General features: G+C 33.0%; 1 pseudogene; it reads left to right on the forward strand.

Annotated features, from left to right (window-relative positions):
• The first annotated feature begins 7,375 nt into the window (after window positions 1–7,375).
• On the forward strand, window positions 7,376–14,377 carry LOC116106730 (annotated as a pseudogene).
• Window positions 14,378–14,908: the final 531 nt, after the last annotated feature.

Here is a 14,908-nt window from a genome sequence, read left to right on the forward strand (position 1 = left end):
CCGCATGTACGCCGCCTTCAGTGAGCGGCCTGAGAATGAGAAGAAGACTTGATATAGCTTGTGAGAGTGCATGTGGATGAGGGCTATACCCGAGAAAGAGAATACACTCACATGACCAAGGGTTCCGAATCCATGCATCAACCAAGTCTGATTGGCATAAAATAAGAAAGAATAAGAAAGAGAAAGAATGAGAAAACATGAGAAAGAAAAGAATAGAAAGAAAAGAAATGCATAAAAATAGAAAACAGAATAAAAAACTAGAAGAGAAGAAAGAGAATGCATCTTATGCATTATTGCATGTGCATTTCATTCATGCATTGTTATCATGGTTTCTAGCATGTTTTGTCAAAGAATCAGAAAGAAAGAAAGAAAGAAGCAGAAAGAAAGAAAGAATAGAATCAAAGAATAAAATAGAAAGAAAAAGAAGAAAAAGGGTAGAGTAAGGAAAGAATTAAAGAGTGATACCCAGGGATAACAGTGTAGATGATTTACTTACTAAGCATTTTTGTGCTCACCCCGTTGTTTTCTATGTTTTTGCAGGAAATAGGTGAGGATGCGGTCGAATGGACGTCGGCAAGTTGAGAGAAATAGCTACACTGTCCACCATTTTGATAGTTTTTGTTCATGTTTATTTTATACTATGTAAAAATACTATGTAAAGAATGTATATATTAAGTAAAGAAAAATTTGGGTCCAACTATTTTCTATTAATTATACATGTATTTTTATTAAATATATGTTATGAGCATATTAGTCGAAAGAAGTCATTACAGATGACTTCAAATTACTTCTCAAGGATGATGGCAATCGCAAACAAGATGCAGATTCATGGAGAGAAGCTTGAAGATGCTACTATAGTTGAAAAGATTTTGCGATCCATGTTGCCGAAATTTAATTTTGTTATATGCTCTATTGAGGAACCAAAAGATCTTAATACTCTTTCCATTGATGAGCTACATAATTCATTGACGGTTCATGAGCATAAAATCGTCCAACAAGAGAAAGAGGAGCAAGCTTTGCAAGCAATTACAACTCCAAAAGATTTTGGGTGTGGTAAAAACAAGTGGAAGGGAAGAAACTCAAGCAAAGTTGAGGAGGGAAATTAGAGAAGGAATGGTCATGATTAATATGACAGGAGATCAAAGTCTGTAGACAAATCCCATATTGAATGTTTTCGGTGCCACAAGTATGGCCATTATCATTCTGAATGTCATACAAATTTGAATAGAGTACGTGGAGAAAGGTCTGATTTTGCAAAAACGAATGAGAAAGAAGAGGAAGTTGCTCTGTTGATGGTGTGTAATACATAGGAGGAAACCCATAAAGATGTATGGTGTCTGGATACGGGTTGCAACAATCATTTGTGTGGAAATAAATCTACATTTTCTAAGTTGGATGAGACATTTCTTTCAATAGTAAAATTTGGTGATATTAATTCTCTTGTTCCTATCAAAGGGCAAGGGAAGGTAAAAATCCAAACAAAGTTTAGATATGTACAGATTATTTCCAATGTTTTATTTGTTCTAGATTTGAAAACAAATTTACTTAGTATGGGTCAACTTCAAGAAAATGACTATGAGGTGATTATCAAGGATGAAGTTTACAAAATCCAAGATCTCAATCTTGGATTGATTCTAAAGCCAACATGACTGCAAATAAGTTTTTCCCTTTACATGTCCAAAATATTGATACTAAACCTTTTTTTTTTTTTCAACACACTTAAATAGTCTAGCATGGCTTTGGCATTATTGATACGGACACCTGAATTTTGGAGGCTTAAAAACTCTATAGCAAAAGAAGATGGTTACTAGTCTTCCTAATTTTGATCCTCCTGCAGAAATTTGTGAAGATTGTGTTGTTGGAAAACAACCCCGTGACAGCTTTCCTAAGGGAAAGTCTTGAAGAGCCAAAAAGCAACTTGAATTGGTTCACTCTAACATTTGTGGACCAATAAACCCAACATCAAATGGAGGTAAACATTATTTCATAATGTTCATTGATGATTTTAGCAAAAAAAAACCTTGGGTTTATGTTTTGCAAGAAAAATCTGAAGCTTTTACAACTTAAGAACTTTAAAGCTCTTATTGAAAAGGAGTTGAAAATTCAATCAAAATTCTTCGTACCGATCGTGGAGGAGAGTATCTTCCACAAGAATTTGTAAATTTTTGTGAATTTCATGGGATACAAAAGCACCTTACAGCAGCCTATTCTCCTCAACAAAATGATGTAAGTGAAAGAAAGAACCAAACAATTTTGAATGTTGTGCGAAGTTTCCTACGAAGAAGTAGTGTGCCAAAAGTTTTTCAGCCAGAGGCAGTTTGCTGGAATGTTTATGTTTTGAATAGAAGTCCTACTCATGCTATTCAAAATATGACACCAGAGGAAGCTTGGAATGGACGACAACCAGATGTTCACCACTTCAGAATTTTCGGATGCATTGCTCATGCTTATGTTCTAGATAAAAAAAGAACAAAACTAGATGACAAAGCTGAAAAGTGTGTTTTCTTGTGTTAGCAAGGAGTCAAAAGCTTACAAGCTATATAATCCCATCACAAAGAAAGCAATTATTAGTCGGGATGTGGTGTTTGATGAAGAAAAATTTTGGCCATGGGGAGAAAATCAAAATAGAGAGCAAATTCCAGCAGATCTTGAAAATGAAGATGACAACAAGGAGAAATCAGCAAAACAACCAAGAACTAAAGTAGATCAACAAGATGGCAGCAATGTACGACCTCAACGAACCAGAAACAAACCAACATGGATGGCAGATTATGAGGTTAGCGGAAATGATGAATCTGAAAATGAAGATCCTCTCACATATTTTGCTTTATTTTCTAATTGTGATCCTTTAAGATTTGAAGATGCTTGTAAGGATATAAAGTGGCAGAATAAGATGGATGCTGAGATTGTAGCTATTGAAAAGAACAACACCTGGGAGATGACTGATCTTCCAAAATAGCAAAAGTCAATCGGAGTCAAATGAGTTTATAAAACCAAATTCAAGGAGAATGGTGAAGTTGACAAGTACAAGGTGATGAGTGCTTAGAAGTGCACTCATACTTAGTGATTTTAAGCATATTTTGTGAGGGAATTATGTTTAATTGGTTAATTTTACTTAATTTCTGTATCTCTTTTATTTTCAGAATCACAGGTATGTTTTATGAATTTTCTCCTGTTTAGGTGCTGAAAAATAAGGATTTCAAGCATGGACATTGAAGATGAAAGAATCATAAGCGTGTAGGAACAAACGGTTCTAGAATCGGAGCTCAAACGAAGAAGTTATGGATTTTTGAAGATTGTTCGCCGCAATAGAACTATTCCCATGCCACAATGGAACTATTCCCATGCTGCAGCATAAAATTGCAAAATGGACAGAAACTTCATGCCGCAGCGCCAATAAATCATGTCGCGGCGTAATACGGGAAATTTATGTTTGGAAATTTTTCTGCCAGAACATGCTACACGAAAATGATCATAACTTGAGCTACACAACTCCAATTGACTTGGTTCTGGTGGCATTTTAAAGCTAAGAGACAGAGCTACAACTTTTATGTTTTGATCATGGCCTAGTTTGATGAAAGTTACGTTAGTGCTGGGAGATGTGCATATTTGTTATTATGCATTTTTAATTGAAGTATAACTTTTTACCATAATACCCTCACGACTTTAATATTATAAGTAGATGTCCTTAGCAATATTTTAGGGAGCTAGGGTTTTTGATATCAAATATAATTAGGAAGAGGAAGGAGATGAGATATTACCTAGGGTGTCATCTTCTGCTTCTTGTACTTCATGATTTTCAAGATTTTGAGGTTTGATTTCCTTATGCTTATGTGTGACTAAATACTTTTCTAGGGACCCAATGTAGCCTAATAAGAAAGTTTTATGTCTTTATTAATTCTATTTGTCTTATCAATCCATTGCAATTCTAGTTTTAATCATTATCCTTTATTCAATCTTTAATTGATGTTATTGCTTGATCACCTTTAATGTTAATTAATTGATTGTGTGAGACAAGGTTAGAATACACACCATAGCTAATCTTGAATAGCTCGTGTGAATGAATGATTAGTATTGTGTGCATACGCCCTGACAGAATGCTAATTGGTTCATGATTTCTTGAATGATTAGTATTTATGCATATGCCCTGACAGATGCGCCTTTATTCATGATTTCGAGTGCTCTTGTGTTTAATGGATTTTTAATCATTAGGCTAGACTATACGCCGTAGCTAGTCTCGTGTTAAGGATACTAGGTTAATCCTGAACGTCTTACGGTAATACCTTAATTATGTGAATGCGAACCCTAGAAATTGGATTGTGATAACAATAGTTTGATAGTTGGCATAAAATTGGATTATTATGGTGAAATTGGATACCTAGGTTGTAGTTCATTGGTTCTTAAATTAGTTTTTATTGGTGTTATTTTGGCTAAGTCACTAGCAGTTAATTTTTAGTTTCTTTTTAGTTTTAATCACTAGTTTTTTTAATTTGCTTGAATTTATTTGTTTAATTAAGGCATAGTTATTAGGAGTACTTGATAACTTACAAATCTCTGTGGGATCGACCCTTGCTTTTGCACACTATACTCCGATAGCGATTCGTGCACTTGCGAGGAAGTAAAATTGTTCATCACAAGGCATGCTTGGTGGCTAAAGGATACAAGCAAAAATTTGGTGTTGATTATAAAGAAGTGTTTGCTCTCGTGGCTAGACTTGACACAATCGAATTAGTTGTGGCATTAGCAGCACAAGAATCCAGGCCAATTTTGCAGTTAGATGTGAAATCAACTTTTTTACATGGAGAGTTACAAGAGCAGCTATTTGTTGATCAATTTCCTAGTTATGTGAAATGTGAAAGTGAACATAAAGTTTACAGATTGAAAAAGGCATTGTATGGACTAAAACAAGCTCCTAGAGCTTGGTATAGTCGTATTGATGCTTATTTCAATTTGGCAGGTTTTAAGAAATGTCCATATGAGCATACACTTTATATAAAAGTTGAAGATGAGAAGATTGTCATAATTTGCTTATATGTTGATGATTTGATTTATACTAGAAACGATCAGACATTACTTGATAAATTTAAGTGGTCAATGATGACTGAATTTGACATGTCTGATCTTGGTTTTATGCATTATTTTCTTGGGATTGAAGTGAAACAATATGCTGGTGGAATTTTTATTTCACAAAAGAAATATGTTCAAGAAATTTTAGATAGGTTTGGAATGAAGAATTGTAATTCTATCACTACACCTACTGAAATGGGGTTGAAGTTGGAGAAAAATCCTACAGGAAAAAATATTGACATCACTCTTTACAAGTGATTTGTGGGTAGTTTGATGTATTTAACAGCCACTAGATGTGATATAATGTATTCTGTAAGTCTTATTAGCAGGCACATGGAGCATCCAAAAGAAATGCATTTTCTTACTGCTAAAAGAATTCTAATGTAATTGCAAGGTACCATTGATTATGGGATTTTATACAAGAAAGGAGAAAAGTCAGATCTCATCAGGTTTACTAATAGTGACTTTGTGGGAGATTTAGATGATAGAAAAAGCACCTTCGGTTATGTGTTCAGGCTGGGTTCAGCAGTTATTTCATGGTCTTCCAAAAAACAATCAATTGTTACTTTGTCAACCACAGAAGAAGAGTTTGTAGCTACAATTGCGTGTGCTTGTCAAGCAATATGGTTGAGGAAAATTCTTGTAGAGCTTTATTTCTCACAACATGGACCCTCTTTGATTTACTATGACAACAGTTCAGTAATCAAACTTTCTAAAAACCCAGTCTTGCATGGAAGAAGCAAACATATAGATGTGAAGTTTCATTTCTTGAGAGATCTTACAAAGGAGGGGATTATAGATGTCATTTACTGCATGAGTGAAGAGCAAGCAACTGATATTTTTACCGAGCCCCTCAAATTGGCAACGTTCCTGAAGTTGAGAAAGTTACTGGGTGTTTGCACTTTGAGGGAGGGCTTACATGGGTGAAAGTAGTTAAACTGAAAGTTGTAGACTTATCAGTTTAAGGGAGGGATTGTTGAGAAATATTTCGTGTTTGATTTAGTCAATTCCTAGCTTTTAGGAAGTCATCCTTTAATGGCTTTCGTGGGGTGATGGTTTGAGTAGAGTTTGTGGTAGTTTTTCAATTACTAGGTGATTTTTATCTGTAGGTTAGTGGGCTTAGTGGGTGCTATTTGTTAGCACACACCATCTCTTTGTAAAGCCTATATAAGGCTTGTCATTTACCAAATAAATGCATTGTAGTATTTCAGTGTTCTCTTTCAATATCTTTGGCATATTTTTAATTCAATTTCTTCCCTTTCTTTCACTTGCAACAATAAATTATCATTTTTCTAACATCGTCTTAAAAAACTTGCCTTTACATAGTTATAATTATTTGTATTAACTTTCATGTTGCACAACTCAACACGAGTATTTTTGGTCAATTGAGTTCGCGTATTAACTTTGGGTGACACGATTGATTTACTAGAGGAAGAAGGAAAAGTATCACTTAAATTGGTTGAAGATTGCATGAGTTGTATTATAATACAATGTATTTATAAAATTTACATTGAAAAAAAAAATTAAAGAGAATGCAAAATTTTAGACTTTTAAAATGCAAAATTTAGACTTTTAAGATGATTTTGTATATTCACAATACTACATAGATATATATACTAGTTTTTTTAATTATATCTATCCTTTTTATCAATGTCTATATCTTAGACACAAAAAATAATTAAGTTAAAACAATATTTTTTGAAACTACATCTTTATTAAGTTATAACATCATCATAAAACATTCAAAAAATAATAATTGTTATTAATTGTTATTATTCTAATACTAATTCAAGAAACTAGATTGTTAATTTTTGATATAATTTAGTGTATATTTTATCTAAAAAATTTAACCTCACATAGACATAAATGTTAAAATAATGATTTTCAGATTTTGTTTTTTTACAAAAAAAAAAAAAAAAAAGGTTTTAACACTTATAACCCTCCCATAAAAACTCAATATATATATATATTGAATTCAAATTGTAGATACAAAAACTAAAGTAACCAGAAATTTATTACTAGACTTCTATCTAAAAGGTTTAAGTTTATACCACTACAGTATTTTGTAACAAATCTGATATTGAAGGATAACCTTGGTAACGTTACCGGTTGGGTAACATCTAATTTCCAAATTATTCGAAATAGTAAAGGGGAAATGACAAGTAAATCCTTTATAAAATTTTTTTTTGCAAATAAATAAATGATATTGTTTTTTTGCTGACGTGGCAGAAAACGAATGGGCTGATAGAGTGCTTGTAATGAGAAGACCTAAAACCCCAAGGTTTATCAATTATCATTTACACACAGAACCAGTGGCCATCACACTTACAATTCAACGAAATAAAACCAAAGCACCAGAAAGAAGAAGAAAAGGACAAAATGGTCAGAGTTGCAGCTCGCAATTGTCTAATTCCAGCTTTAACAATGCTTCCGAATTCAATGAAATCGTCTCTCTTCACTCAAAACGCAAACTTGATTGGCGTTTTTGGGGTTTCTACTACTAGAACCAGGAGGTTTTCATCTTCTTCTTCCAAGATTAGCATGAGTTTGAGAGCTGGAATCGTTGGTCTTCCTAATGTTGGAAAATCTACTCTCTTTAATGCCGTTGTAAGTCAGTTTTGTCTATTTGGTTTGCTGAGAAAGTGAAGGAAAATAGTTCTAAAGTAAGAAAATTTAAGGGGCCTGTTTGGTATAATTTAAATACATTTGGATAGAGGAAATTTAGAGAAAATGCTTTTGGTTGATATGATTTAGAAAACTGATACACTATACAATATTAAACTAGTGTAAAATTAAAAAAAAAAAAAAAAAAAAAAAAAAAAAGGATTAGTATTCTGTTGTGATTAAACAGGCCTAATTTCATGTATAAACTGATTTAGATATGCTTATGGTATTCTATAAATGATTTAATGGTTAGAGTTTGTTAAATCATAGTTTGGCTATGGCTCATGTAGATTGAACACTGTTGATTTGCTTTAAAGGTGCCTTGGTAAAAAGAGAGGGAGCCATGCATCTTTTATATTTGGATTGTGATTTGGTTATGGAGTATTTTCTCCTGAATTGGGGTGATTTTGGGTTTGTGCTCTTGACGTATTGTAATATTGGCATAGATTTGGATGGTTTGGTAATGAGAGGCCAAAGCAAACATGGGTTGTATTCGTGAAGAAAATGAAGAGCTCAAAGTAGTCAAGGGACAATGATATACATTGTTTCATTAAGCTTTGGTTTCTACTGTTTTTGGCAATAAGTTTGAGCTCTCTTTTCTGGAATAGGAGGGTTCTGATTAGGACACCGTTTTTCTTCTTTTTTGATGTTGTATTTTTTTTGTCTGTTTCATACCATTGGACTAATGGTAGCTGTCTTTTGTAACTTTCTTCTCTCAACTTTTAATTTTTTGTCTTTTTTTTTTAAGAAAGAAACATGTGTCCAACTTTAAATCTGGGCAGAGTAGCTATTAACGTGGATGAAGGTGAAGGCAAGAATTTTATATATTGTATCATGTTTGCTATCGTAAACCTTGACATGTATCACCTAATGCATTGTCACCATATAAAAGACCCCCATCCTTGTGCTATCACTTTAGGATATTGTTTGTCTTATACACACAACAACCACACACAGTAACTTCGTTGTGTGCATGGTGAATGATTTACATATTGTGATTGGGGACTGATTTTCCTACTTCTCATCGCTGTTATCCACTGTTGATTCATGATAGTCTACTTTTGTAGGTTGAGAACGGAAAGGCTCAAGCTGCTAATTTTCCTTTTTGCACAATAAGCCAAATGTAGGCATTGTTGCAGTTCCAGATCCCGACTCCATGTACTTTCTGATCTCAGCAAATCTCAACGGGCTGTCCCACATCCATAGAATTTGTTGACATTGGCGGGCTCGTGAAGGGAGCAGTCAAGGCGAGGTGACAGGGTGTTAGTTATTTTTCCTGCTAGTGATTTCCATGTTCTTGCCTGTTACCTTTCGGTACTTACTCATTTTCCTTTGCTCCAGGGTTGTAACAAATTTTTATCGCATATTCGTGAGGTGGATTCCATTCTTCAGTTTGTGCCTTTCCTTGTTCAGAATCTCAGATTGTCCTTTTTAGCTATTTTCATAGCTTTTCAGATGCTTACGATTAATTGTTACGGGTTAAAAATACTTTCTCTTAACTAATTCAAAGCTCTTCAAATGCAAAACTTAGCATTTTAATACTGCTTTTTTTTATAAGTGCATGGCAACAAATTGTTAGTGGACTTCTGGTACACCCTTTGAATATCTATTTTATTTTAATTAGTTATATCTTGTCTTATTAAAAAAAAAAAGGAAGACAACAACAACAACATTGTAGACAAATATCCATGTGGTGAAGCCTAATCAACTTGGAGGAGGAAAAGTGGCAATATCTGAAGACAAAGATTATGAATAAAGTTGCAATATATATTTCTTCGAATTTGCAGATTGAGTTAATTGAATTCCCCAGCTGCATAAGCATGCTTATAAATATTAGGTTTGAATTCACCTTAAGTTATGGAGAATTTTGTATTCCGCTACAAAGTCGCATCTTATTCAGTGAACAATCACGTTTTCTTCCATCTTTCTATTTCATTCCAGTTACCATTTCCAGTTAATCAGATGAAGCCAATTACTGCAATTTACCTTTCCAGAGATATTGGGTTCAGAAATTCTGTTTGCCTTTGATAGGTGAAAGGTAGCGGTTTCAGTTTTTCGTTCACCTTCACCACAATGTTTTTATATGTCCATTATTTATTCTTTCAGTTGTGCGATGTTTTGAAGACATGACATTGTTCATGTGAATGGCAAAATCGATCCCAAGTCTGACATTGATGTTATCAACTTGGAACTTGTTTTCTCAGATTTGGACCAGGTATGCTTGTAAACTGTTAAAAAGTAAAATAAGAAGCAGAGCAAGAGAGATAGAGATAAATAGTCAATTCCACGAGTTATATGACTAGATAAAAACTTAAAGAAGAGGTTATATTATTGGTGAACCCTATTCATTAGAATGTTATGGAAGATATTTCATATATTTCCATTCATATATATACCTAGCACTATAATTATTTTGTCTTTTTCTTCTAAAACCAAGCTGGGTTGCAATTTTTATTGACCTCTTGATTTCTGATGCTTTCTTGTTGTGAAAAACCTTAAGTGATAGTTTAATCATCCCTTTTGACTTTGAATTTGTTTTCTTCAAAGTTCTCATTAATAACCTCTATACTATCCTGTTTGATTATACCTGTATGAGAAAAGCTGTAGAACTAAATTGTATCTCTTACAAAATGCAGATTGAGAAGAGAATGGAGAAGCTCAAAGGGAAGGAAGAGATTCACAATCAAAGTGAAGGTTCATGATTGTCATTTTTCTAATTTTATACCCTTAAAATATCGTTTTATCTTTCTTTGAATATGTTGCTACATTCTTCACTTTAGGAGGAAGCAGAAAAGGCTGCCTTAGAAAGATTCAGCAGGCACTTATGGATGGAAAACCAGCACGATCTGTCTCTTTAACTGATTTTGAAAGGGATTCATAAAGCATCTTTGCTTGCTTACAATGAAACCTGTTATATACGTCGCCAACGTGGCAAGACTGATCTTGCTGAGCCAGGAAGTATCCTCATGTCAAAGAAGTAAGGATCTTGCATCTGAGTGCAATCTGGGCTAGTGACAGTTTCAGCACAGGTTTAGTGTAATCTTATCTTCTCTCTCTCTCTCTCTTCTGAGTGTGTGTGTGAAAGCATGCACTTTGGTTCATGAATGTCATCTTCTGCTAAATGAATTTTGACTTTGTTCTAAAATATGTATTGCTGATATTATGTTGCTGTTGTTAACTACTGTACTAGCAATTATCCCTAAAGATTTTCTTTGCAGTTTGAGGCAGAACTGACTGAACTTCCACTGAAGAAGAGTGGAATATTTGACATCTCTGGGTGTCAGTGAGAGTGGTCTTGGGAACCTTATCAGGGCAACATATAGTCTTTTGGGGCTACGCACATACTTTACTTCTGGTGAAAAGGTAGGAATATAATGTTTAATTATCTTTTCTCAACATTATATTAATTAATCTATTAACAGGACTGCTTTGCATTTTCTGCAGGAAACAAAAGCATGGACAATACTTGCAGGTTAGCTTAATCCTACTGGTCTAAAGTTTTGTGACAATTTGGGTAAAAGCAGTCACTATCCTTTAGTGTGTGTGTTCTTTTATGAATTTTGTGTATCTGTTTTCTATTTTTTGGAAAATATTGAAAATGACTGGAAAAAGCAAAAAATGAAATATTGAAAATGTTTGAAACGCAAAAAATGAAACATATTCAGCATGATTGTTTGAAAAGACACACACACAACAAAAAAAAAAAAAAAAAAAAAAAAAAAGAAAAATAGGAATAATAATCTCCCTAACTGATAAAACTCTTTCAAGTTTACTTATTTTGTTCATCATGAAGATTTGTCTCAATATGTCAATGGTTGATTTCCATTTGCAATTTTTATTAAAAATCTTGATTTGAAATGAATTTTTGGTTTGAGAGAGAGAGAAGAGAAAAAGAAAAGAAAGAAAATATATAACTCTTTATTTAAATATTAATTTTATATAAAATATGGGGCCCACGTCTTTTTTTGTTTCCAACCTTTTGTCTCTTTTCTGGGTAAAATTTTTGAAAAAGTGTAACTGAACATGAATTTGAAGCTTGAAAAAATGAAAACAAAACGAAAGTTCATAAATGAACAGGTCCTTAGTGTCCACTTTAGTTGCTCTGATATGAACTGAATAGCTATGGGCTGAGAACTTGTTTGGTGGAGAATTGTAGGGCAAAACTTGTTAGAACTAGAACTACTTTTTAAAATTCTTTTGTATTGACATCTGGTGCTATCCGAAAGATGGACTGTACTACTTAATACTGATAAATTTAGATCATTCTCGTCTGAAATCTACTAGTTAATCCGGAATGACTGCACCTCAGCAGCTGGATTATTCACTCTGACTTTGAAAAAGGTTTCATTCGAGCTGAGACGGTAAGCACTTTAGATATAACGTTTGACATATTGTTCTGATTGTTAATTACCCTTCCAAATATAAGTGAGAGGATTGTGGTATTGCCTCTAAATGTGACAGGAATACAGATCTAATAGACTAACTAATTATGTAGTGTATTGGATTTTTCTGTTTTCTATTTCAATTTTGATATTAATTTGAGTAAAAAGGCAGTTACATTTTGAACTACAAATATTTTGGTTGGTGAGAAAATTGAAATGAGGTTTAGAGATGTGAAACCTGTTAGTAGATCGTTACCCTTAATAGTCTAATTATATGTACTGGAATAAACCATTGATTCTAGGAATACGCCCTTGATTTTTTGGAAAATTCCTCGTTATTATATGTGCTGTATAAACCATTGCTTCTAGGGATATGCCCTTGATTTTTTGGAAAATTCCTTTTCTAATTATAGTGATAATAGTGATCTTTTTATTCTAGTGATATGGAGTCAAAGTTTCTCTTATTGTAGGGTTTGCCAACCAGTAACCTCATAATACTTTTTGAAATTGATTGTTTCTCTCTCTCTCTCTCTCTCTCTCTCTCTCTCTCTCTTCTTTATTTGCTTGATCTAATCAAGTTCACAAAATTATGTAAATTAGACGCAAACTAAACCTTTTAATAACAGCATCTTGAGGATAAAGTTGCTGGGTCGAGAGGTTTGTTTTTGTTATTGCTAGTTCTTTACATGTCTTTTCTGCAAGCCTGTCTGATAGAATATTGCCGTTTGTTAGGCCATTTGCGAACCTAGATCTTTCTTAATGTGGATTTTCTTTGGCATTTTCTGGTGTTGAAATATTGAATTTGCCATTATTATGTACCACCTTCAAGCTCAAGTATTAAAAAGAAGGTTTTATGTACATAAATGTCTACTTTTTACCTGGAGCAGTGGATTGTTTTTTCTACAAGATGTTCTGCGAAATCATAAAAGGCAATAATATCATAAATGTATTTGGATGTTTATTGTATTAGATTTTTGATATTGGCTGTAGATGTTATAAGAAAGCCCTTTTGGCATCATCTTAAACGTGGCTTTAGATAGTGTTCTTTTTAGCTTAAGTCCAACATCTAGATATAACAAATATTAGTTAAAATGGTAGGTTTTTTGGTTTGTTGACCCTTCTTACAATTTATAAACTTCCATTATGTTAATAACATGATATTTATGTTCTATCGTGGCTTATGATGATTTGTTGCGGCCGGTTCTCTTGCAGCTGCGAGAGAAAAAGGACTTGTGGAGTCTTCTTACTATGACATTTATTTCCTATATGGTTTTTTTATTAGGAACTTTACCATTTGCAATTGCAAGAAAATCCAATATTGATGTGAACATTACCTCCACAAAAGGGTCTAATCTGAAATCTTCATCCTTCATAACAAAGGTTACTGAGACGTAGGAAACTCTGCTGTTAATCATATCCAAAACTAAGAAACTAAATTTGTTTTCAAAATGTAATCAATATATTGGATGGGCCTTCATTTTGATCTGTAATACTTGGGTACACTTGACCCAAACTACAAACAGAATTGACCAATGTAAATATGTGACATGTGGTGGATCCGAACTCGAGACCATTTACTTTGATATCTCAATATTTAATAATTAAGTCTAGCTGATGTTAAGGTATCATTATGGGTTTTTTTTTTTAATTTTTTTTTTTTTTTTTTTTTTTTTTTTTTTTTTTAATTTTTTGGAAAGAACTTTTTAGCCATAGAAGAGATAATAATGCTGGGAATTTGCAGCGCTACAAGGGCTTGATAGAACTAGAACTGATAGGAAAGTTAGAGAGTTACATTATTCAGCCAACAAATAGCAAATGTGCATAATCCGAATAACATAGAAATAGGAGACAAGAGGGGGCCACGTCTAATATACTCTTCTGAAATTAAAAATAACCAACACACATATGGCAGAATATTGAAAAAAAGTGTGAGGAGTGATATATCAATGGAACACGCTTTAAATCATCCCAAATTTTTGAGAGAACATAGTTTTAAAGCTACACAAATTCAATTTATCTGTCTTTGCATAGTATATAGATAATATTACACATAGAGCTTCTTTTTTCCTCTATGAAGATTGATACACATAATTATTGTTTGGTTAATGCGTTGAGATCTGAGGGTAAAGATTATGTGGTACAAGAAGGATGTGCTTTTTCGTTTTAACGTTAAGAGCAGTCTCATTCAAACTGAATTCATCTTCTTGTTCTTTACCAATCGAACTGATGAACAATATGGCTTGTCTGGTATAGTGGTTTGTTGAGAATTCCATGACGGAGATCACATCCGATGAGATGAAAAGTTGAGGAAGCTTGGTGAGTATTCCTTCACTTCTATTTTTGAAAAAATTACAAATTCTCTTTGTTGAATGAACAACTAAATAATTAATAATCAATTATTGGTTGATATTTATACAACTAAACATTCTTTTTTAAATATTAAATTGAAAACAATTTTTAGAAGGTGGAAATAGGTTTTTTTGTTTCCTAATTAACGGTGTATCAGTATTCAGTAGCTGTTATGTTATCTGTACCCTTTATCACCTTAAGTTTAAATTCAAGATTACATTGTTTATGAGTAATACTTTTAGAATTTAAATCTCCGCTTTTATTAGAATGCTCTTTATTTCTGGCCTAGTTATAATTTTTAAGATAGTTTTTAGTCTGGAGACTCTGAACTTCTTAATCTACTCCGTTACTGTATTGGCTCCCCAGTCTTTTAACAATTTCCCTTAAACCCACAGAATTAGAACTTTAGAACACATTCAAAATTAATCTTATATCTAAGTTTGCAG

This window comes from Pistacia vera, unplaced genomic scaffold (genome assembly GCF_008641045.1).
Source record: "Pistacia vera cultivar Batoury unplaced genomic scaffold, PisVer_v2 Contig521, whole genome shotgun sequence".
Taxonomy (NCBI): Eukaryota; Viridiplantae; Streptophyta; class Magnoliopsida; order Sapindales; family Anacardiaceae; genus Pistacia; species Pistacia vera.